Source organism: Octopus sinensis, linkage group LG9, assembly GCF_006345805.1.
Source record: "Octopus sinensis linkage group LG9, ASM634580v1, whole genome shotgun sequence".
Lineage (NCBI taxonomy): Eukaryota > Metazoa > Mollusca > Cephalopoda > Octopoda > Octopodidae > Octopus > Octopus sinensis.
In genome coordinates this window covers 89,033,570-89,061,069 of record NC_043005.1, presented here as the reverse complement: position 1 = coordinate 89,061,069, position 27,500 = coordinate 89,033,570, and the positions used below count along the sequence as shown (strand labels likewise).

The 27,500-nt window shown below is 37.9% G+C and overlaps 1 protein-coding gene across 1 annotated transcript in view; it reads right to left on the bottom strand.

The window, feature by feature from the left end:
- The window catches only part of LOC118764674 (organic cation transporter protein-like), a 429,478-nt gene that overhangs the window by 106,848 nt on the left and 295,130 nt on the right, over positions 1 to 27,500 (bottom strand). The gene's annotated exons all lie outside the window — the stretch shown is intronic.

Genomic DNA, 27,500 nt, shown 5'->3' with positions numbered 1-27,500 from the left:
ATATGTATTAATGTATACATGGTGCTTTCCACTAATATATATATTCTATCTATGTGTCTGTCTGTCTCTATATATATGGCACTTCCAAGCGTCATATAAATATCATTTTACATATATACGTATACACACACACACATAAATATATATATATGTATGTATGTAGATGCAACATGTGTGTCTTCAGTGTTCCACAAATATATATCAATTATAACACCCATGCTGATGAGACATTGTACAGTTGAAGGGAATATTTAGCCATACAACAGTTTTTCTTTTGAATTTTTTTTTTGAGTAAGGGAGGGAAAGATTAATGTTATCCGTATCCTTTAGAGTTTTGTTATTCTCTTTAGTCCTATATATATATTTATTAGTATTTTATCAGTGGGAGATTTTAATATTATTATTTGTATTTGTTTTATCTAGCTTAACATTTTTGTACTTATGTCCTTTTATACTTATTTTTATTTGTTGTATCGGGTTTATATACTAAGTTATCAGTTTGGGTTGATTTATATTTTTTCAAAGTTGAAAATTCTATATTGTTTGAGCTATTTTTATTCAGTTTTTGTCTCCACTGAAATACCCCCCTTAATTGATAAATATATATATATAAATTAACATAATAAATATCTGATTAATAATATCTGTTATCATTATTGTGCGGTGGTGGTGGGCGATAATAATTCACCGTTGTAAAAGCCCTGTAGCGGGAATATTTAAATTTAAAGCGAGTAAAATATATTTCCGACACAATATAATTATTTACTATTTTATTCCTCTCCATTAATCACACTTGCGGTTGTCAACGCTTTCTCTCTATAGATACAGAAAGACGTACAGAGAGAGAGAGAGAGGCTGGGGAGAAAGAACGACCGCGAGACAGCGAATATGGAGAGGGAAAGAGAGTAAGTAGAAGCTGTCAAAAGCCGTTATAGAGATAAAGAGGAGGGAAGGGGGAAAGAGAGAGATGGAAGAAGAAAGAGTGATAACCGTAAGGGAGAAACAACAAACACTTGTCAAAGTCCGTGTAAGACGATGAATTTTCACTCTTTTTGCCATATATGTATGTATGTATGTTGTTCAAATTTACAGAAAAACAAAAGGCAAAAACAGGTGTAGGAACAACAAGCAGGTGTATTAGTTTCACGCCCATGGGGTAGAAAGGTGCGTTTTTGTTTTTCCATTTGGTGCACAAACGAACACCTGATTAAGTTTAGAACTTTCTCTACGTTTCTTGCTACGTCCGTGCGTTAGTGTTACGTGGCAGTATATTTTGCGCCTAAAATGAAGGCCGACACGGTTAAGTGAACATGTTTAGTTATAATGAAAGTACTCGATTTAATCTGCCAGGTGAGAGTGTAGACAGGAGTCGTTTGTATGTAGTCCAGTGGCAAAAGTTTAGGCTGTTAGCTGTGTAGTTTCCTCATGTTAAATGGTAGAATGATTTTTTGAGTAAATAGTCGAGTTAAATCTCTTAAGTCTGGAGTTGTATTTTGGTATGAAAGTATTCTCTTTATTTATCCGTGCTTCATCTGTGCTATTCACTGAACATAGGTAGAATGGAAGAGCTGGAATTTGGAGGACTCATTTTTTGCATATATGTCTATGTGTCCACTCAGTGGAATCTGTCTAGTACTGGAATCTCGTATTTGTTGTCGGTGAATGGTCATCCTATTTCTCAGCGTAAGCTTTTATTTAAAATTTGATAGCATATATTAAATTCTTTGAAGATGTACAGTGAATTTTTACGGTAAAAATCTGTCCTGATTTGAATTTGTATGTTGTGTCTTCAATTGGGGTGGTCACACTTTTTGACTGTTTGTGTAGGAGTTTTGGAAGGTAATTTAGCACTTGTGAAGAATGTTTTTGACGGACATTGATTGTCTTTTACTTTTGATTATTTTGTAGTTGCGAATGCTTGTTTCAGTCTTTGGTCTTGTTTTAGTAGTGGGATGTTCTGGTTGATCATATTCTAAACCTCTGTATTACTTGGGTTGTGTGTTGTAATGAAGGGTAGATTATTGGATGTATCTGGTGCGTTTTTCGTTGTCACTAAACATGTTCCCTCAAACGTGTCGGCCTTCATTTTAGGCGCAAAATATACTGCCACGTGACACTAACGCACGGACGTAGCAAGAAACGAACAGAAAGTTCTAAACTTAATCAAATGTTCTTCCTCTACATGCACTTGACAAAAACAAACATTCAGAGCATTGTTTGCTTGGTGCTGTCATTAGAATTTTTCAGTCAACCGTTCGGCCATAACTTACGACGCTAAACAATATCACTTGATACTATACACGGACGGAGCGGGGGACCTACAAAAGTTTCTACGACCAGTCATATGACTATCCTCTATCAATCAAAACCTATACAAATTTGGGTCATGAACCCTTTATAAAAATAGGGCAAACTTCAAATTCTGTTGCAACATAAGGCACGCCTTTCTATTTCACATTTTTGAAAATCACTTTAAACAGGTTAAATCATAAAATATAAGAATTAAAAAATATTTCAGATATTCTCAGTGCATTTTCAACTTCTATTTTTTATTTATTTATTTATATATATATATATATATGTGTGTGTGTGTGTGTGTGTGTGTGTGTGTGTGTGTGTGTGTGTGTGTGTGTGTGTGTGTGTGTGTGTGTGTGTGTGTTTGTGTGTGTGTGTATGTGTATATGTACATGATTCAAAGTTACAGAAAAAACCCGAAAACAGGTGTAGGAACAACAAGCAGGTGTATCTGTTTGACGCCCGGGAAAAACGGAAAAGTCTTTTACGTTTCGAGCCTACGCTCTTCGACAGTAAGGAATAAAAGAGGAAAAAGTGGAGAGAGAATGAAAATAATAAAACGGAGAGAGAAAAAGCAGTGTAGATTTTAGCTGTCCAACATGGCGTATAACTGGTAAAAAAGAGGAAGTTGAATGAAAGAGAAATAATAATAAAAAAGAGGTTGAATGAAAGGGAGATAATAATGATCTCAACGAACAAAGGTGCGCGAACGTGTGTATGTACGTGAGAATGGTGTGTGTGAGTGTGTATGTGGGAATGGGGGCGAGTAAGTCTGACGTGCGTGTGTGTGTGTACGGGTGTAACGTGTGTGTGTGCGTGTATGTAACGCGTGTATGTTGTGTGTGGCAGTTGATATGTACTATTTCAAGTGGTCTGTGTATATGTGTATATGTGTGTGTGTATGTGTTTGTGACCAAATAGTGTGCATGTGTATAGTGTGAACTTGTGGGTGAAAGTTATGTTTGTGCATGTTGCGTATGTGTGTGTATGCATTGTCTGTGTTCAAGTATTATTAGGTGTGGATGTATATATTGTCTGTGTCCAGGCATTATATGCCTGTGTCACTGAGAAGTGTGCATGAGGGTGTGTGGTATGTGTACTGAGCCAAACAGTGTGAGAGGATGTTCGTATAGTGGTATGTGTGGTGACGCTATTGAAGATTGCGTGTGGATGATGGTGTGGGTGCTGTGAAGTGGTAGGGGCTAGAGTGTGTGGAGAGGAAGGTGTCGTGGGTGTGTGTGTAATGGTGTGTGAAGTGAGTGGTGAGTTAAACAGTGTGTGTGAGTGTGCGTATAGTGGTGCGTGGTGCCGACAGATGTTGTAGCGAATGTCCGATAGAGCGGAAACGGCGCGAGACCGGGGCGTCATTGCCGAGCCTAATGTCTCGGAGCAGGAGATGCAGTAAAAATCATTACTGGAGGTGCAGGTAAAGGAGTCGGTGACGTAATAGGGACGGGGATGGGTACCTATGAGGTGTTGGAGAGGTATGACAGCGTGGGTAGGAGCAGAGAAAGGGACAGGGCTGGGAGGTGGGGTAATAAAGGAACTGTGGACCAGGGGATCACGCAAGTTATGGGCTTGTTTGAAGAGCTAGGTTAGAGAAAATAGGTTAGAGATGTGCGAGGTAGAGAGGTAGAACTGGTGTCGCTGAAAGTCTCGGAGAATGGTGCGTGGAGGGGTAGGCTGGAGGGTTGGTAGGTGAAGAGAAAAGGGAGATGAATAAGGGTGGGGCTGGTGCGAGGAGAGAGAGAGCAGAGGCACGGTCTACATATCTTGCCCGAGTAAGGGCAGTGTGGATAATGGTGAGGGGATATCCACGAAGGATGAAGTGGCGAGCCATGAGTTGAGACTGAGTCTCAAAGTCATGGTCGTCACTGCAGAGCCTGAGTATTGGAGGAATTGGGAGTAGGGGATGGAGTGCTTGGTGAGGGTAGGGTTTGAGAAGGAGAAGTTAGTATGTTTGTAGTGAATGGAGGCAGTGAGAGCAAAGTGGTGTATGCTGACAGAAATATCAAGAAATTCGACAGAAGTGTTAGAGATAGTGCGGGAGAATTCGAGGGCAGGGTGGAAGGATTGGACAAAAGAGAGGAAAGAGTCTAGTTGTTTGCAGGAGAGTGAGGTTGCGCCTATACAGTCATCGATATAACGACCATATAGTTCGGGAATGGGACCAGTGAATTGTGAGAATATTTGGGCCACAACGTAGCTAATGAACGTTGCTACGAGCATAACACAAGTTTTCGAGTGGTTTCTGTGCTTTGGGGAGTGGTTACTTGACGCTTGAAAACCAATCTCGTTCAGGACGACCGTAGACCTACCGAACGAATGCAAACATCATGAAAACCCATGAACTGATCTTGGAGGTCCGTCACCAATCAATTTGACGAACTTGTTGATATGACTGATGTGTTCTGGAGCTCCTGTAAACGAATTTTGAGCGAGGAATTGCGAATGAAAAGGGTTGCAGCAAAATTTGTGCCTCACTTGCTCACGCAAGATTAAAAGACTGAATGTGTTTTGTGAACTGAAAGAACAGCTGGAAGTTGATCCGAACCGTCTTTCGGAGGTTATCACTGGTGATAAAAGCTGATACTACGGAATTTGCAGACGTGGAAGAGGTGAAGGAAAAAACGATGGAGGCGTTAAAAGGCATCACTTCGCAAGAATTCTAGCACAGATTCGAATAGCGGAGAAAACACCTGGAAGGATGCATTCCTTCAAATCGAGAATACTTTGAAGGCGATAAAAGTATAAATATGCAAAATTGTGTGAATAAAATAATATTGCAAAATTAGGGTTTCTTTTGGGTCAACATGTAAATACTCGTTAAACAACTGAGCTCTTAAATTTTGTTATTTTTTCTAGTGCATAAGTATTTAACCAATGTGTGCATGTGTGAATATATGCCTTCAGACACACACACACACACACACACACACACACACACACACACACACACACACCACACACACACACATACACATACACATACACACACGAATTGTAATGAAAACCAGTTGTGAACAAGTTACTTTTATTCACTCAAAAGTGTATTTGAAAGAGAATAATGCAAAAGAAGAAGAAAAGATAGCGAAAGCCTGATATCATACGATATAAAAGTTGTTCACCGGAAAAAAGTATAATAAAAATTAAATAAAATGAAAATAAATGACGAATATAATACAATGCTCTTCTTATCATGTATGGTATTATGTGAAGTTTGAAGAAATTTCAAATATGCAAAAATATATGACAAGTTGATAAATTCCTAGGAATATACAACTTTGTGAAAATAATAGCAACAAGCATCTTTGCATTCTGCAGAAACCCATTAGGCAGGCGTTAGTTGTCTGAATATTATGGGATGGTCAATAGTGCAAAAGGGGTTTATTAGTGTGAAGACATTTAAAGCAATTAGGTGAACGATGCAAGATTTATTAATCTTTCGTTGGGTTCAATTATAATATAAAGAGCGCTTAAACACGATGCATATTTCGTTATCGTTTAATGTGTTAGGTCGTCTGTGTAATTATTGTTTGTTCCTTCTCGAGCCATGCCTGGCTCATAAAGGCCGGTTTCCCGGTTTCCAGGGCGTATAGGTTCTCCACCTGGACTGGAAGCCCGTCCGTCGCACTTCTGTGGAATTAAATATTTAAATTCAAATCAATCAAGTTTGATTTTTAAACACATCAGATAGTTAAAATTATTGTGTAATAGATTCAAATTTGTCTGTTTCTTAATTGATTGCTTGATCTATCTATCTATCTATCTATCTATCTATCTATCTATATCTATCTATCTATCTATCTATCTATCTATCTATCTATCTATCTATCTATCTGTCTGTCTGTCAGTCTGTCTGTCTGTCTGTCTGTCTGTCTGTCTGTCTGTATGTATGTATGTATGTATGTATGTATGTATGTATGTATGTATGTCTATCTATCTATCTATTGGTGCAGATGTCACAGATGTGGTTAAGAAGTTTGCATCCCAACCAGATATGGGTTCAAATTCAGTCTCACTTCATGACACTTTGGGAAAATCTCTTCTATTATAAACGTTGGCCAGCCAAAGCTTTGTGAATAGATTTGATAGGTGGAAACTAATAGAAGTCTGTCATATACATACATACACACAACACACACGCACGCACACACACACACACACACACACACACACACACATACACACACACATATATATATATATATACATATATATATATATATATATATATATATATATATATATATATATAAACATAGTAAATAGGGTAATAAAAACAAATTATTATTACCAGTGACCTGGCACAAAAGACGAATTAGTCATTAGACTATATGTTATTCATATATAAGTACATTAAAAGGCTTCCAAATAAAGAAGCGAGTGCTAGATACACAAAAAGGGGATAAATTCATGAAATGGAATGAAAATCAAAAACGTTTACCATCTCAGCTAATCCTGTACTGCAATTTCATCTTTTTGTTTAGCAAATGAATAGAATTTATCTGCCAAGGCCAGAATCATCAGCAAGAAGCCTTTGTAATCCGAGATGAACATATCATTAGAAGCACGTGCAAATCTAACGATCTGTATACCCTAACTTTTCAGACCAGTGCGCAGACGCAAATCATAACCGGCGACAGAGAGGATGCCGGTAAAATCTCTACGAGCAAATTTGTGTATCTAGCACTCGTTTCTTTATTTGGAAGCCTTTTAATGTACTTATATATATATATATGTATGATTGCTTCACTTTGACTGATGATAGCCGTCCCATCAACACACACACCACACCCCATCACACAGCACAATACCTCCGTTGATGAACTCTCTGATGACATTTAAGACCAACTGCTGACGGTTTTAAAACACAAGTTACAGATATTATTCAAGTTTCTTCTATATCTTTGCCTTTTGGAATTGGATTCTGAAAATTACGATGCCTAGGAGGAAAAAAACGATGCAGCACGCTGGGGTTAGACGGGCTTGTCGTAAAGGAACAATTGGAATTGAAACCAACAGCGAACATTCGATATTTATTATGTGTGATCGCATTCTGTTGTCAAAAACAGGATACGCGAATCATATGAAGTCACAAGAAAATCAAAATGCCCAGATAGGGAATGAACTTGGACACCAACTGCCTCTTACGACTTGTGTCATATGTCACAAAACTTTGCCGGCTGCTTCTTTCGATAAAAAACCTTCGGGGTTACATCACTGAATTCGGCTTTTAAAGAAGGGCTCAAAAATAATCTCCATGGGTTAAATCTTTTTAAAAAGTAGGTGTGGCTGCGTGGTACATGGTTCCAGGTTCAGTCCCTCTGCATGGTACGTTGGGGCAGGTGTCTTCTGCTTTGAGCCTTGAACCGACCAAAGCCTTGTGAGTGGATTTGCTGTATGTTGACGGCCAGTCTGCAGGCTAGAAGGCAAGCAGTGAAAAACTTGCTTCATTCTGTCTTTCTCTCCCTTTACCTCTCTATTTGTTGGTTTCTCTATTTTCCCTTCTCAAAAAGATTAACAGAACCCTCTTACTTGCAATGACTGAAAGCAAGCAGAGAGAAACAATATTATCTTCTCGTTGGCCGTCTCTCTTTATTTGCCAATACCCCCAGAAGAACAGGAAAGCAATTAAATCAATGCCTTGCTTTCTTTTCTCGCTTAGCAAACAGGAACTTTACCTAAGTAATATCAATTGTTTCACTTCATACTAAGAAATGAAAGGATGAGAAACACTAAAATAGGATGATGATGATGATGATGATGATGATAATGAGGATGATGGTGATGATATATATATATGTGTGTATATGTATGTATGTATGTATATGTATGTATGTATGTATGTATGTATGTATGTATGTATGTATGTATGTATGTGTATCAGGGAGAAGAGTCTATGTATGCAACGCATGCGCTCCATGCCTTACTACTTTTTCAGAAAAAATCATTTTGGTGTAATATAAAATTAATTAACGAAAATTATCGATAACTAATTTTATATGTCCTGAAAATATCATAAGACATGCAGTGCATATGTTGCATGTACAGACCCGCCGACCCTGATATATATATATATATATATATATATAATACAAAGATAGGGGTTATGGGTGTAACCCACTATGGGATAGTATTTATCCAATATACTGTTGGTAAAGTATCCAGATTCTTAATACATAAATGTTTTTAATTGCAATAAAAAAAAGAACAAATATTGGAAGATAATTAATAATAAAACAATAAGGATAGGATATAGTCTAACTCATAATCTGGCCACCATCATATCCTCAATTAATAATTTTAAAAAACTTGATTATTTCTACCTAAATAGAAAAAATAATTTAGGTAACACAAACATGTCTAACAATAGCACAAGATTCCACATTCTGGTTACCTCTATTTCCAGGTCTTTGTACTTTGAAAGTTTCTCCATTTCTTTTAGAGAACGTTGTCATCTGCTGGTATTGATACATCAATTAGAAAACATTTTTTTTCTTCATGATCTCTGACAACTATATCTGGTCTGTTGGCCTTAATTTCTCTATCTGTGTGTATTGGCATATCCCAGAGTATGTTTGCTTTCTCGTTTTCTGTGACCTTTTCTGGTGTGTGCCTATACCATCTTTTTCTGTTGTTATTCCATAATGTTGGCATAACTTCCAGTGTATGAAGATCCAAACTCTGTCGTGTCTGTGAATATATTCCTTCTTAGCCAGGACTGGGCAGCCAGAGATAATATGATTTATTGTTTCTTGTCCACCTCCACATATTCTGCAGTTACTTGTTATATTTCTTTTCATTATATGTTTTTGGTAATTTCTGGTGGGGAGGCTTTGGTCTTGTGCTGCAATTAAAAATCCCTCTGTCTCTGCTTTGAGTCCTGAGCTTCTCAACCATTGCTGGGATTTTTCTTTGTCTATTTCTTTTGCATTTAATTTAGTCCGATATTTGCCATGAAGGGGCTTTTCTTGCCATCGTTTTATCATGGTTCGTTGCTGTTCTAGTTTTAGTTTGGATTTAATTTGTTTTATAGCTTTTGTTGCTTCTTCTTCTTCTTCTTCTTCTTCTTCTTCTTCTTCTTCTTCTTTTTCTTCTTCTTCTTCTTCTTCTTCTTCTTCTTCTTCTTCTTCTTCTTCTTCTTCTTCTCTTCTTCTTCTTCTTCTTCTTCATATTTGTTAGGTGGTATGATTTCCTGTTTGTATTTGTCAGCTTCCTTAAATACCGAGAACAGTTTTTTGTTTTGCTCGTGTTTTGCCGCTATTTGTATCAGTTTTCCTTCCTTCTGAAGTAGATATTTTTGCAGTCCTATGGTGGTTATTTTATAATAGTTTTCCAGCTGTATAAGGCCCCTACCACCTTCTATGCGTTGTATATATAGACTTTCTATGTGAGATTTCGGGTGATGCATCCTAGATCCTGTCATTATTTTTCTTGTTTTCCTATCTATTTTGGTTAGTTCATTTTGTGTCCAGTTAAGGATATTGTAGCTGTAACTTATAACTGGGACGGCTAAAGTGTTAATACCTATTACCTTGTTTTTAGCATTGAGCTCTGTTTTTAGTATTCATCTAACTCGTCTATAGTATTCTTTCTTTATTTTCTTTTTCATTTGTGTGTGTTGTGTCTTATCTAGTTCATGGATTCCTAAGTATTTGTAAGTTTGGTTTTGGTCTAATCCTGTTATTTTATTGGTTTTATCTAGTGTGATGTTGCTACTCTTAACTAATTTTCCTCTTTTCAGGGTTACTTTGGCGCATTTTTCTAATCCAAATTTCATATCTATTTCTTTGGTAAATCCATGAACTGTCTTTAGTAGTGTTTCCAGCTGTTTGTCATTTGTAGCATATAGTTTTAGGTCATCCATATATAAAAGGTTGCTGATCGTTTTGCCGTACCATTTGTATCCGCATCTAGTTCTATTTAGTATATCAGATATAGGTGTCAATGCCAAGCAGAAAAGGAGTGGAGAGAGCGTGTCTCCCTGGAATATTCCTCTTCTAACGGGGATGGCTTTGGTTTTCACGAGTCCCTCTTTTGTTTGGAGCTGTAACACTGTTTGCCATTTATTCATAGAGTGTCATATGTATTTTATAATTGTTGGTGCTACCTTGTTAATGACTAGTGTTTCGAGGATCTACGTGTGGGGAATGCTATCAAACGCCTTTTGATAGTCGATCCAGGCCGTACTGAGGCCTTTCTTCTTTCTGCGGCTGTCTTCAATCATGGCTTTATTGATCGTTAGTTGATCTTTACAGCCATATGAGCCCTTGCGGGATTCATTCTTCTCTTCTGGAAACAGGTTGTTTTCGTCCAGGTGCTTGGTCAATCTTTGCGATATTACTGCAGTAAAGGCTTTGTACATTGTAGGGAGACAGGTTATAGGTCCGTAATTTTCTGGTTTTGCCGTTTCATTGGATTTGGGAAATTAAGATGGGTTTCCCTTTTGTGAGCCATTCATGTATTGTCTCTGACTCTGCCAGTGTGTTGTTAAAGTTTTCAGCCAGCTTATTGTGCATTCCTGTCAGCTATTTCAACCAGATATTTCAACCACGTGGGAGTGTTTGCGTTTGTTGTGTGGTAAAAAGAGGCAACAAAAAACGTCACCACAAAATTCAATCAAAAATTCAGCAATCTATATAAGTACGGGTGCGGCTGCATGGGTAAGGAGCTTGAAATCATTCCAAACTCATAGATTAATAATGTTGGAATAAATTTAAGTTTACATAAAAAGAAAATGCACACATACACACACACCACACACACACACACACACACACATACACACAGACACAGACACACACACACACACACACACACACACAAACAAGAAATATTAAACTTTAGTTCCCTAGGCTGCGACAGAGTGCTTTACCCTTCTTCCAGATCTCATTCCAAATTTTCATGTGCCGAACTGTACCTGGGTCCCTGGCCAAATTATCAAAAACCCCAGTGTCCCTGGAGTCTGTTTCTATTTTAGTAATGTTACCATAGTAACTTAATGTAAATCTTTTTGGCAGTCGATCATGCAAATGTTTTATAGTGTTCTCTCGTCTTAAACTTTTTTTCCGTGTACACCGGATGTATAAGGTATATCTCATTGATGAACTTGTAATTCACATTGAAAATAATGCTTTCATGTCAGCTTAGCTGCTTAGTCATGCCCCACTTCACCTGTGAACTTCCATGTTGCTGCTATGGGCGAATTTCTACTGCATGGTTCTGGGTTCAGTTTCACAATGTGCTACGTTGGGCAAGTGGAAAATGCTTCCTACTATAGCCTTGGGCTGACCAAGGCCTTATGAGTGAATTTGGTTACATGGAAACTGATAGAAGCCTGGAATTTGTATATATATATATATATATATATATATAATATATATATATAGATAGATAGATAGATAGATAGATAGATAGATAGATAGATAGAGATAGATAGATAGATAGATAGATAGATAGATATGTATGTGTGTGTGTCTTTGTGCTTGTGCCCCACCACTGCTTGACAACCGTTGGCGCGTTTGTGTTCCCGTAACTTAGTGGTTTGGTAAAAGTGACCGATAGAATAACGCCCAGACTTCAAAAGAAAACATAAGTACTAAGATAGAGTTGAGTGACTAAAATTTCTTCAAGGCAGTGCTCCAGCATGGCCACAGTCTAATGATTAAAACATGTAAAAGATAAAAGACAAAAAGAATATGAAGGTTTGCTGCTTAGGATCAGTCAAGAAAGCTCCGCCAGACCTCAATGATTTCTCCCACCAAGGGCCAGTGCCTTGTTTCCCCAGCTCTTCTCATGCTTACAGACATATATTTAGAGTATTAACTGCAAGGCCATGATTTCACCTCCCAGACCAGTCAACACATTGTGTTTTTGTGTAAAATGCTTCCTTTCGTGTTACACCAGTTTACTCAGATGAAAATAAGTAGCAGTAATAAAATGGAGGGAGAGATTATCCTTGTGATGGACTGGTAACCCTTTCAGGAGAAGGGTTGTATTTTTAGTCATTGAGAGCTGGGCTATGTCCCTGCCAAATGAACTGATAGGCTTGAGACAAACCCGACTGTTCCTTAACTGGACTTTACTGGTATTTCGTTCTATTGTCTCCATAAAGAATGAAAGGCAAAAGAAACTTTGATGGCATTTGAACTCAGAATGTTAACAACTATAACTAAATACCACAAATTATTTTGTCCCGTTCCCTAAGAATTCTGCGAATCCACAAACCAAATAATAATCGTTTTTAAAAAAAGGCACAGAAATTTGGGGATTAGGGGCTGGGGTTAGTTGAAAGCCTTAAATCCCAGTACTTGACCCCAGGAGGCTGAAAGCCAATGGCTGCAGTCCAATGATTGAAGCAAGTAAAAGATAGAAAAATAAAAATCAGGATTTCTGGAGAGAAGGATGAGGGTATCCTTGATTAAATCAATGACACTACATCCTTAGTAATATATTGATTGGTGGTCTGAAGGAGTTTTAAAAAAGGGAGACAAAAGAGAGGGCTCTAATTATAGGGGAATCTCCTTGTTAAGCATCTCTCTTAAAGTCTATAACTAGTTGTCTGGGAAGGAGATTTAGGAAGTTGCTTCTGATAGGACCCTATGGGTGAGGTATCTGAGGACTCTACACCCATGACCCTTCCAGGAATTATGGTCAGAGAGAATACAGGAATTATTTCAAAAGCTTGATGAAATCAGGGTTAAAGATTTTAGGTATCGTAAAACCCTGATGGAGTGAGAATGGTTTTAACCCCAAACAACAAAGGAGAAAAAGTCTCATGGAAGTTTTGGTTTGAAGCACCACTATTTGAACCACCCACCTGGAATAAATGATAATTATTTCAAATTTTTGCCGCAAGAGCAGTATGGGGGGGGGGTATGAGTCGATTACATCGCGTAGAGTGACCAACTGGTACTTATTTTATCGACCCAGCGGAATTTGAACTCAGAACATAGCAATGGGCGAAATACCGCTAAGCATTTCGCCCGGCGTGTTAACAATTCTGCCAGCTTGTCGCCTTACGGGAATAAATAATATTAAGATATCAGTGTTAAAAACTTACCTGTAATCTAAGTCAGGTACAATAAAAACCATGCTTCCAACTTGTAAACCATCCATAATGGTTGAAACGAACAGAAGACTTAGCATCAGTTTCTGATAAAGTCCACATCCTCCAATTGTTCCAATCACTTCTTCGTAGTCCATGATGAACAACCTCTCAGGACAAATGTGTCGTCTGATTCAAGCAATTTCTAAATGTGCCTGGTTCCTTTCATGCATACATACATAATATGTGTATCAGGTGTGCAAGTGAGAGTACCTGTTGGGGCGTAAGTGGTGGTATGAGGGAGAGGGGAGGTATGGAAATGAAAGATTAGCGTTTGTGATTGGGTGTTGTATGGGAGTGAGAGAAGGAGAGGAAAAAACCAAGAGAGAAAGAGTGTATGTGTGTGTGGAGATATAATAATGTATATATATGTTCAGTGTACCTCATAATGGCTTGATGTATTTTATTTGCAATATTTGTATATAATACGCTTGTTCTAATATGTATGCATGTATACGTATCTATATATATATATATATGTGTGTGTGTGTGTGTGTGTGTCTACGTATATATAAATATATATATGTATATATATATAAATATACATGCATATATATATGCATACATACATACATACATACATAAATATATATATAAATATATATATATATATATATATATATATATATATATATATATATATATATATATATATATATATATATATTTATTTATTTTATTATATAGAAGGAGCTTCTACAGGACTAGAACTGTTTCATTCAAGAGAAATCTTCAGGAAGCTAGTTAACAAGAATTGTATTGGCATTTATACCTTTAGGCAGGTGGGGGACTTTTTGGGGGTAGGCATAGCACAAAATATCATACTTGGGGGAGTGGTCAAGGAGTCAGTGTTAAATTAGATAGAAGAATAAATAAAAAAATAAATAAATAAAAAAAAAAAAATAAAAAAAAATAAAAAAAAAAAAAACCTATATAAAAAAACCCCAAAAAAACCTATATATAAAAAAAAGGGGGGATAGAGTTTTAGGTAAATAAGGAGATTCTCACTTATACCTATGCACACATGTATACATACATACACACACATACAAACATATATACATATGCATACACACATACATACACACACATATATATACATATATATACACTTACACATACACATGCATATACATATCTACACATACACATATATGTATACACACACACACTCACATGCATACACGTATACACACATGTATATATACACACACGACCTCACATACATATACGCACAGAAAAATATATATACACATACACACACATACTCACATACACGCATACACACACATATCCACACACACACATGCACACACAGAACACTAGTCCCTATATACACATATATACACATACACACACATATACACACACATACATACATATACATACATGTATACATATACATATGTGTACCTATGCAAACCTACACATACACACATATATATACACATACTAATACAGACCCATTCCCTAATTTTAATTTTATTATCTTCGTTTATTACTTTTGTTATCTTTGGCCGCTTGGTCACAAACATCTTGGCTATGACAGCCAGTCCATTTATCTGTCTACTGGAAAACAAGCACTCATTCACTCACGCACACTCTTTAGCACGTACTCTCACTCATTCGTACACTCATACACATACACGCACGCACGCGTTATATTCATACATACATCCATCTACATACATTCACGTATATACACATACGTACGCGTACCTACAGATTTATGTCTACACTCTTAGAAGGCTAGTCTATATATATACACCAATAACTATAAATACACACACATACATATACACCTACATACAAATAGGTAACTGCATATAATAGGTAACTGCACGTACATATACTTAATATTTATTATTTATTTTTTGAGTATGCATGTACGAATAACTGCGCGTATATATATTTTACTATTTACTTATTTTCTGAGTATGCATGTAAGTATGAATATAAGGAGGCGCGCGTGTGTGTGTGTATGTGTAAGCATAGATATATGTATACTTTTACGCATGTGTGTACTTATGTGTATATATGGATGCGCGCGTGTGTGTGTGTCTGTATGGGTACGCATGTACATGTGTATGTGCGTGTAGTGTATATATATGTATATGTGTGTGTATATATGTGTGTGTGTATATATGTGTATGTATATATATATGTGAATATATATATGTATATGTATATATATATATGTGTATATATATATATATATATATATATACATGTATGTATTTGTATGTAGGTGTATATGTATGTGTGTGTATTTATATTTATTGGTGTATATATATAGACTAGCCTTCTAAGAGTGTAGACATAAATCTGTAGGTACGCGTACGTATGTGTATATACGTGAATGTATGTAGATGGATGTATGTATGAATATAACGCGTGCGTGCGTGTATGTGTATGAGTGTACGAATGAGTGAGAGTACGTGCTAAAGAGTGTGCGTGAGTGAATGAGTGCTTGTTTTCCAGTAGACAGATAAATGGACTGGCTGTCATAGCCAAGATGTTTGTGACCAAGCGGCCAAAGATAACAAAAGTAATAAACGAAGATAATAAAATTAAAATTAGGGAATGGGTCTGTATTAGTATGTGTATATATATGTGTGTATGTGTAGGTTTGCATAGGTACACATATGTATATGTATACATGTATGTATATGTATGTATGTGTGTGTATATGTGTGTGTATGTGTATATATGTGTATATAGGGACTAGTGTGCTGTGTGTGCATGTGTGTGTGTGGATATGTGTGTGTATGCGTGTATGTGAGTATGTGTGTGTATGTGTATATATATTTTTCTGTGCGTATATGTATGTGAGGTCGTGTGTGTATATATACATGTGTGTATACGTGTATGCATGTGAGTGTGTGTGTGTATACATATATGTGTATGTGTAGATATGTATATGCATGTGTATGTGTAAGTGTATATATATGTATATATATGTGTGTGTATGTATGTGTGTATGTATATGTATATATGTTTGTATGTGTGTGTATGTATGTATACATGTGTGCATAGGTATAAGTGAGAATCTCCTTATTTACCTAAAACTCTATCCCCCCTTTTTTTATATATAGGTTTTTTTGTTTTTTCTTTTTGTTTTTTTTTGTTTTTTTTCTTTTTTTTCTTTTTTATATATAGTTTTTTTTATTTTATTTTATTTTTTTTATTTTTTATTTTTTATTTTTTTATTTTTTTATTTATTCTTCTATCTAATTTAACACTGACTCCTTGACCACCCCCCCAAGTATGATATTTTGTGCTATGCCTACCCCCAAAAAAGTCCCCCACCAACACCCCGTTAAACCTGCCAAAATGTATAAATGCCAATACAATTCTTGTTAACTAGCTTCCTGAAGATTTCTCTTGAATGAAACAGTTCTAGTCCTGTAGAAGCTCCTTCTATATAATAAATTAATTTTACTCTGCTATGTATTGAGTACCTTATTTACTGTGGTTAACCCCGAATCAACCCGGGACCTACATATATATATATATATATATATATGTAAGTATGTATAAATATATGTAGGATTAATAGACAGAACCTCCATAACGTAATTCTATTAATACTGAAAGATATTATCTATAATAAAATATAAATTTAAATATATTATTATTAACAATGTACTAAAAATTTCTATACCAAATAATACACATTAAAACAACGACGCGCGTTTCATGACGATGTATTCAAACCGACAATATCAAACTCAATAATCTCAAAAATTAATATTTCTTCGATCTAACAATACATAGCCACCCTTTAGGTCTCAATAACATAAAATAAATTTACAACATAAATGAAGATATTATAATTACATTATACATTTATAAATAATTGATAAGATTTAACAGTATTAAAGAAAAGTAGGAGCATGGCTTATTATACATACATACATACATATATATATATATATATATATATATATATATATCCCTCTTTCTCTCTTTGTTGGAGCTCCTGGAGTATTCCATGCCTAGCAGGCTTGCTACCTGCAGCCTACACCACCACGGTATCTGTTCTATTCAGCTGTCTAATACTTTCCTGATTATTCTAGCCGGGGCAAGGAGGTAAACCTTTTCTAACAGTTCTACTGGCTTCTCTGTTCCAGTTTCCTTTATATTCCCCTTGATGCTTTCTCATACTCTTCTCAAGGACCCAACAATTACTGGTACCATCTTCACCTTCATTATCCATAGACGGGCTAATTCGTACTTAAGAGGGTTGTATTTATTTATCTTTTCGCCTTCCTTCTTGACTATTCATGGGTCAAATGAACCTGAAACAATGTCCCCACTCACTTGTGGGATCTCATCTTGCAAGTTACTCTCTGGTGCCATGAAGAAAGCACCCAGTACACTCTGTAAAGTGGTTGGTGTTAAGAGTGGCATCAAACTGTACTGACCATGCCGAAGCAGACACTAGAGTTTAGTGTGGCCTTCTTGCTCGTCAGTTCATGTTGAACCATTCAACCCATGCCAGCAAAGAAAAAGGACGTTAAAATGTGATGCTGATGAATTTGTATTCATGGTAAAATGTTTCAATTGACATATTCTTTGGCACAATCGTTTTTGCTTAAAATAATTCCCAGGTGATTTTTGGTCCTTGTAAACTCTGGAATCTTAAAAGTCTTGTTGATTATTGTATTAATGCGGAGGGCGGCGAGCTGGCAGAATTGTTAGCACGCCGGGCGAAATGCTTAGCGGTATATCGTCTGCCTTGACCTCCTGAGTTCAAATTCTGCCGTGGTCGACTTTGCCTTTCATCATTTCAGGGTCGATAAATTAAGTACCAGTGAAACACTGGCGGTTGATGTAGTCGACTATCCCCCTCCCCCAAATTTCAGGCCTTGTGCCTATGGTTGAAAGGATAATTGTATTAATGCAAAAAAGTAATGTTCAGACAAACAGGATATGAAGACAATTCATGATATGTACACGCACACACGCACACACACACACACACACACACACACACACTCACACACTGTCACTCACACACACTCACACTGTCACACACACTGCCACACACACTCACACACACATACACATACACACACACATTCACGCACTCGCACACACACACTCACCCACTTAAAAGCCGTATCTATTGAACAACAATGAAACGAAGAAATCACATCATTTGAATATGTGTTTTGTAGTGTTTTACTATTTGGAAAGAAATATATTTTGGTAACAAGAAAAGCTGACACTTCTTTCTTTACAGGTAATTTGGGAGAAGTCACATGACCCATGGCGTGCGAGGTCACGTGGCATGTGCAGTTCTTGAGCCCACTGGATCCTGTCAAACCACTGAATACATGTAACGATGGGACATGGTCTTTGATGACGACAACGTTGATGATGATGATGATGAGGAGGAGGAGGAGGAGGAATAAGAAGAAGAAGAGGAGTAAAGAGTATTGCCAGGAAAATAAATGCTGTTGATGGCCAAGAATTCGAACGAGAATCGAAGGAATTCTTCATAATTTCACTATTTTGAACACAACGTGTACAGTATTCGTAGCGGGTGTGATTTATTGCTCTTTTTTCTTTTTAGATATTAAAATATTCCATTTCAACAATTTAAAAGGAATAACATCAATGTCATTCCAACCGTAACAAACCCAGTGGTGCATGAGGTCAATGAACTTCATAAGAAATAGCTTATATGTATATATATGTATGTATATATATATATTCATGTGCACATATGCATATATTATTCGTTTGTGCATTGATGTGAGCGTACACAATGCAAACAACCTTATGATCTTCAATTATGACTTCAAGAAACCACCCACTCACCTGTTCACTTATTAATGTGGTGGTCATAAAAAGCAAGGTTGACTACATTCTCACCAGAAAGCAGAAAAGCTGGTTGCTTAGAAATACAAAGCCTTTCCCAGGTGAAGAGTGCAAACCCCAACATGTGTTAGTTAATAGTGAATTCAGAGTTCAGGCTAGAAAGACGCCAAGAAGCAAGCCAGTTTGGAAAAGAAAGATTTGGAAGCTTAAGGATCCTCTGAATAGTCAGAGATTTAGAGAGATTCTAAATGAAGCATTTGGCAAGGAGAAGATAGTAATATATGAATAACATAGAGGACAACTGGAGGTTCCGACGAGACAACGCAATGGGGGCCACTGACCAAATTTGTGGCTGGTGCAAAGTCCTCTCCACCCCTAAGGTGACATGGTGGTGGAACAGGGAAGTAGACAGGGCTATTGGAGAATAGAACGGGCCTGGAAGGACTGGAAGAGTGGTGGTAGAACAGAACTATTCCAGGAAGCCAGAAGGAAAGATAGGAGACAGGCATATTTAGACAGGGCAGAAGCAAAAAGGTAGAACTTTACCAATGTCCTGCAGCATGAAGACCAGAGATTTGTGGTGTTTCGGATTGCAAGAGAGCATGGCAGAGAACAATAACGATGTTGTAGGATCGAAGTGTGTTTGCATGGATGATGGTTCACTTGCATTTAGAGATTCTGCAAAGAAAGAGGCTTGGAGGTGCCACTATGAAAGACTGATAAATGTAGAGAAAGTATGGCAGAAGGAGAATCTGCCTGATGTGGACCCAAATGAGGGACTAGCTATCTAAATCGGCAGTAGCCTGGTAGATAAAGCAATTAAGGATATGATGACAGGGAAAGCCTGCAGCCCATCAGGAATTAAGCTAAGATGTATAAAATATCTGGTGAAGGTGGAAATGAGCTAGTCACCCTAGTTAACCCTAGTTAACCAGGTTGTCCATGAAGGTGACACACCCAATGGTTGGTGTAGCAACATTATAGTCAACTCTACAAATGTAAAGGTGATACTTTCGACAGAGATAATTACAAAGGTATCAAATTGCTGGAACAGGTGATGAATGTTACAGAGAGGGTCAAAATTTTAAAAGGGAGAGTCTTGATGGAATGCAGTTTGGTTTTGTGCCAGGAAGATGCACAACTGATGCTATCTTCTTGCTGAAACTGCTTCAGGAGAAGTACTTGTTCAAATACAAACCTCTGTACTTTGCTTTCATTGAAATGGAGAAAGTCTTTGAGGGGCTCCTCTGTTCCTTTATCTGGTGGGCAACGCAGAAGATTAGGGATAAATGGAATAAATGAGTGGTTGGTGAGAGCCATAGAACCAGTTACAGATATGCCGACAGTAAGGTGAAGGTTGACAACGAGTATAGCTATGAATTCAATGAACGTGTAAAAGTACGCCATGGATCGGTTCTCAGACTCCCGTTGTTCATCATAGTCCTCCAGGCCATAACAGAGGAATTTAGGATGTGTTGCTCATGGAAGCTCCTCTACGCTATTGACCTTGATCTTATTGCTGAATCTCTACCAGAATTAGAGAAAAAGTTTCAGGTGTGGCTGCAAAGTCTGGAATAAAAGGGCCTTAGAGTTAATTTAGGAAATACTAAAATCCTAGTAAGTAGGAAAACCAATAAAACACTAATGCCTTCAGGGAGATGGCCCTTCTCCATATATATAGAAAGGGTGTTGGTAGGAACTTAATATAGCTTAGTCAGTGCAAGCTATGGACACATGAGAGGTGCAGCAGTATTACAGGAAGACTAACAGAGAAACTAGTTTTTGTGTGTGGCAGATGCGCAGGTACAATAAACACTAGGAATGTAAAGGAAACAGAAGAAATGTCAAGGGGTGTCCTTAGAAATAGTTGATAGTTTCCATTACCTAGGGGACCAAATTAGCAATAAAGGAGGAAGCTCTGAATGATCTGGGTAAAGTTCAGAGGGCTGCTACCTTTGTTGATTACAAAGGGCCTCTCACTCTCTCAGAATGAAAGGCAGATTGTATGATGCTTGTATGCGAACGGCCATGCTACATGGCAGTGAAACATGGGCTATGACAACAAAGGAAATGAAGTCAGCATACTCTGTACGATGGGTAATGTCAGAGGAAAAGGATCCGAGAGGAGAGACTTGTGCCAACCACGCAACTGGCACACGGCCTCTCGTCTCGGTTCCTTTTCCTCTCTCAGCTGTGATGTCCTTCTCTTGCAAGCTACTTGGCAACCCCAGGGGTACTGGGCCATGTGAAAAGCACCTATGCTGGCACCCCATGCAAAGCGGCATCAAGCATAGATTGCCTGTGCCAGTGGTTCGTAAACATCACCCATACCAGCACCACGTACAGAGCACCCATAAAGCACATTGTGAAGCGGTTGGCATTAGGAAGAACATCGAGCGATAGAAACCATTCCAAAACAGATGACTGGAGCCTGTGCAACCTTCCTTCTTTCCAGCTCCAGTCAAACCGCACAACCCATAGCTTGAATCAAGTGGTCCTGGTTCATTTTGGACATTACTTTGATTATGGTATCTTTCAAAGAATCTTCGGTATTATGGGCATGTTCATTGACCTCTCTCTCAACAACGCTCCACATGTAATAGTACAATGGATTGAGATCTGGGGAATGAAGAGGCCAAATGTTAAGGGTTATGTGATCATGAAAATTTTCAGTCATCCATTCTTGAGCTACTAGAGCCATGTGTGATAGTGCAGAATCTTACTGAAACACATATAGCCTTCCATTACATACACTGTCTATCCAGAGCATAACAATTATTTCCAGGACCTCAATGTAGGCGACAGAGTTAACTCTAAAGCCTTGTGGAAAGAAGTAAGGGGGAATCACATATCCTTCATTGCTGACAACGCCTAAAACCATGAAAGTTGCAGGAAATTTTGTATGCTTAACATTTGTAGCTTCAGAAGGGTCTGCACATAACTATCTGTCATTTCTTCTCTTAACTTTTTGATCTTGGTCGAAGTTTTTCTCGTTTGAGAAAAACCAAATCAAATCTTCTGCTGCAGTTTTAAGAACCTTTTAGATCTGATGTAGTGACTTTCTTCTGCTTTTTCGGTCGAATTTATCTTTCTTCATCATATAAGACTTATATCTGATGTCTCCGAGGGCAACATTTCTAACTGTTTCTTCTGAAACATGGAGATCTTTCGCAATTGACATTATGGACTTTCTGGGATTGTAAACAATGGTCTGTTGAACTTGCTGGATAAATTCAGGTGTTCTGATGCTTTTTATGCATTCTAGTTGATCTGGCAACTTTCAAAAATCGAGACATTTCTAAATCGCTATGCTCAGGTTTTTAAATTAATATACACACTTGAAACAGCTTTAGATAATCTGTATAAAATGAAATAAAATAAAATGTCTAAAAAACAGCATAAATAAGTTTGGTTTAAAAGTAGAATAGAAAGATATATCTTTCATTTTGTTTTCTCTTTCTACAGATAAAGACATGATGATGATGATGATGATGATGATGATGATGATGATGATGATGATGACGACGACGAAAGAGAGATTGATCGAAATTTTACACATTTGTGTAATGTTTTATAAAATTCTCCTTTGAAATGCTACAGACAATATTGCGTATATATATATATATATATATATATATATATATATATATATATATATATATACATGTGTGTGTGTGTGTGTGTGTGTGTGTATGCTTAGATCCTGTGTGGAATATAAATCGTCATCGTCATCAGTTAATGTCCATGTTTCCATGCTTAAATGGATCAGGCGGAATTTGCGGCAATAGATTTTCTACGGCCAGATGTTCTCACCCGTTTCCAAGCAAGTTCTCATAGTCAACATCTTCCATGGAAGACTGAATGGAAACAAACAACCCCTCTCGTATGTTGGTGATGCTCATTTACAACCATCATTGATGTCTAGACAAGGAAACACACATACACACTGCACACGCGCATACACATGCTTACCTACTTACCCACGTACCTACCTACCTACCTACATACATACATACATACATTCATACATACATACATATATTTGTGTAAGTATGTGTGTATTATATATATACATATATATTCTATTATTCTGTTATATACTTTAGTCATTTGACTGCAGCCATACTGGAGCACCGCTTTTAGTCGAACAAATCGATTCCAGGATTTACTCTTTGTAAACCTAATTCATATTCTATCGGTATCTTTTGCCGAACCGCTAACTTACGGAAATGTAAACACACCAACATCGGTTGTCAAGCAATGATAGGGTGACAAACACAGACACACAAACATTTACAGACACATATACGACGGGCTTCTTGCAGTTTCCCTCTACCAAATCCACTCACAAGGCTTTGGTTGGCCTGAGGTTATAGTAGAAAACACTTGCCCAAGGTGCCAAGCGGTGGGACTGAACCCGAAGCCATGTGGCTGGTAAGCAAGCTACTTACCACACAGCCATATCGTCAATAAATCATAAATCTTAAAGATAAGCACGCTCTGTGTTATAGAACAGGAGAAAGTTAGTTATGGCCAGTTCATAGGGTTACCCAGATAGGATATTCCTTAGGCTAGTAGATAGGCCCTTTACACTATCGCATAGGTATGGACTCCTATTCAACTGACACAACCTAAGAGTCTCTCTTTTAGCTGCACCCCCAGTATTAAGAATACTTTAGTTAACACCCGTAGGGCACAAGCGGTAGCAGGATGCACATGCAGGGACTACAGCAGATGGTCAGTGGGAGGCCAGTGTGAAACTAAGTGGGTCGTGTACGAGGCTGTAGTGGTATCATCATCAACATCATCATCACCATCATTTAATGTCTATTGTCCATGCTAGCATGGGTTGGTCCGTTTGACCAAGGCTGCTAAGTTGAGGGGCTGAACCAAACTCCTGTCTGGTTTGGTATGGTTTCTATGGCTGGATGTCCTACCTAACGTCAACCACTCCAAGAGTGTAACGGGTGCTTTTACGTGCCAGTTGCATGGCACTAATATCTGCCACGATTACGATTTCATTTTGCTTGATGGGTCTTCTACTCAAATACAACATATTGCCAAAGGGCTCGGTCATTTGCCATTGCCCTCTTGAGCCTCAACACTCGAAAGGTGCCTTTTACGTGGCCCTGGCATGGGTGCCAGTTATGTGACACCCATGCCATTGGCATAGGTGCCTGTTACGTTTGTGAAGTACTGTCTGACCCTAACAGCAGCAGAAACCCTTCCAGCAACTACGGCAGTAACAGACCCAGCAGCAACACCATCGCTGGTATTAATAATAGTCACGGCAGCAACTAGACCAGAAATAGCAGCAGCTCGCTCGCTAATGATAATAATAATAATAATTTCTACTTTAGGCATAAGGCCAGAAATTTAGGGTAAGAGATTAAGTCGATTACATCGACCCCAGCCCGTAACTGGTACTTATTTAATCGATCCCGAAAGGATGAAAGGCAAAGCCGACCTCGACGGAATTTGAACTCAGAACGTAGCGACAGACGAAATACCGCTAAGCATTTCACACGGTCCGCTAACGATTCTGCCAGGTCGCCGCATTAATGATAATGTTTATAATGATAACAAAAACAAGAGTAACTACAACCACTATAGCGCAGACAACGGCTTCAACATCGACGATGGTTATAGCAACACCAACGGAGACACGAACAATGACAACAACAGCACCAACACCAACTTCGCCACTGATGATGTCCCCTACACCAGCATTAACGACGCCAACACCAGCGCCGACAACAGCCGAAGTAACAGTGTCAACAACATCAACAGAAGCAGCGACGGCAATAGCAGCATTCAAAAATACATCGGATGTTCCGGAAACACCTTGAAGCAGCGCCTCTCCAACCACAAGTCCTCGTTAAGGATCCTGGGAAGACGTTATGTCATGTCTTTAGCCAGCCGTGGCGCATGAAGGACGAAGGGACTCCATAGGTATTCACAGGGAAGATCCTAGAAAAAATGGTGCCCTACATCAATGTAGTTGCAAGCTGTGCATAGCGGAACGGGCGAGAATATTAAAGAAGTCTCTCGACCCGAGAAACATCTTATATTCCAGGATGAAAGTCTTCAGACCCTATTTATATTTCAGGCGAAATGGTTGAGAAGCAAGCTTCTTAGGGTGACGCCACAGAAGATGTAACTAAATTTAAATGAAAAATCAAATAGTGACTCTGAAGTCACTATTAACTAACCTATGTTGAGGTCTACACTCTTCACCTGGGAAGGGTTTTGTATTTCAAAGCAACCAGCTTTCCTGCTTTCTGGTGAGAATGTAGTCAAACTTCCTTTGTGTGGCCACCACATTAATAAGTGAACAGGTGACTGGTTGGTTTCTTGATGTCGTAATTGAAAATCATAAGATTGTTTGCATTGTGCACGCTCACATAAATGCACAAACGAATAAATATATACACATATGCATATGTGCACATGCATATATATATATATATATATATATATATATATACATATAAGCTATTTCTTATGCAACTCATTGACCTCCTGCACCACTGGGTGTGTATCACCTGGTTTGTTATAGTTGGAACGGCATTGATGTTATTCCTTTCATGTGGAGGCGCAATGGCCCAGTGGTTGGGGCAGCGGACTCGCGGTCATAGGATCGCGGTTTCGATTCCCAGACCGGGCGTTGTGAGTGTTTATTGAGCGAAAACACCTAAAAGCTCCACGAGGCTCCGGCAGGGGATGGTGGTGATCCCTGCTGTACTCTTTCACCACAACTTTCTCTCACTCTTACTTCCTGTTTCTGTTGTACCTGTATTTCAAGGGGCCGGTCTTGTCACTCTCTGTGTCACGCTGAATATCCCCGAGAACTACGTTAAGGGTACACGTGTCTGTGGAGTGCTCAACCACTTACACGTTAATTTCACGAGCAGGCTGTTCCGTTGATCGGATCAACCGGAACCCTCATTCCTTTCATATCGAGTTATTCAAATAGAATATTTTAATATCTAAAAATAAAAAAGAGCAATAAATCACACCCGCTACGAATACTGTACACGTTGTGTTCAAAATAGTGAGGTTATGAAAAATTACTTCAATTCTCGTTGGAATTATTGGCCACCAACAGCATTTATTTTCTTGGCAATACTCTTTATTCATCATCATCATCAACAACAACATCATTATTGTCATCATCATCATTATCATCATCATCATTATCGTCATCATCATCATCATCAACATCATTTTTGCCATCATCATCCTCAACCTCATTATCATTATCATCATCCTTTAATGTCCATGTCTCATGCTCACATTTAGTATTCAAAGGATAGGAACATTAAGTATGATTTAATGGGGTCCATTATTACAATACTGGTAATTTTAAACGTGATCTTTGCCTTGGGGTATTATATAATTACTTTTAAATAAATATCATTGAATTATAAAGGTATTTTACAATGAAATGTTCTCACAAATATAGAAAAGCATTTAAATACTTCAATTCTAAATAACTCATTAATTGTAATTGCTTTTCACATAATATGACACGCATATTTTTTTCTAAAAATGTTAAGCATATTTTATAGATAGGTAACTAATTGTTGTGACGTAGGATTTTTATGAGGAGGTGCTGAAAAGTTCCTGGCTCTGGGTAAAAGAAAATACATAAGAATCAGTTAATTGTGATGTTATTCAACATATTTCCTCCCTCACATTCACACACAAATTGCAGCGGTCCTTCAGTTTTTTAAACCCTGTAAAAAGAAATCGAAATGTTGGGCCTCCAACCAAGCGTCTGTAGCAGCGATCAGATCCGAATTGGAGTGAAATTTTCTTCCCTTGTGAACATTCTTCAGTTGGGGAAGAAGGTGGTAGTCGGAGGGGGCCAAGCCAGGAGAGCAAGGAGAATGGACTACCTATTCGAAACCAAAGTCACATGTTTTCTGCAGTTTCATGTGTTGTGTGTGCTGGTGCATTGTCCTGCAAGAACAGGATATAACGGCTCAGCTTTTCACGGTGTTTCTGTTTCAAATTTTCCTGTAGTTCGTCCAACAGAGACATGTAGTATTCTGCGGTAGATTTGAAATATTTAGAATGTATAAGCATTTTTTATATTCCATCCCGTAAAGAATGCCATGAACCTCCAAAATGAACATTGCTGCATCTCTTCTGAAACAAGTGTAAAACTTGTGGTTGTTTTAGCTGCTCTGCATCAATGTTCTTTGGTACTCGTATACCTGCACTACGAATCTTCTTCCGGACCCTGAACTTGAACTTGGCC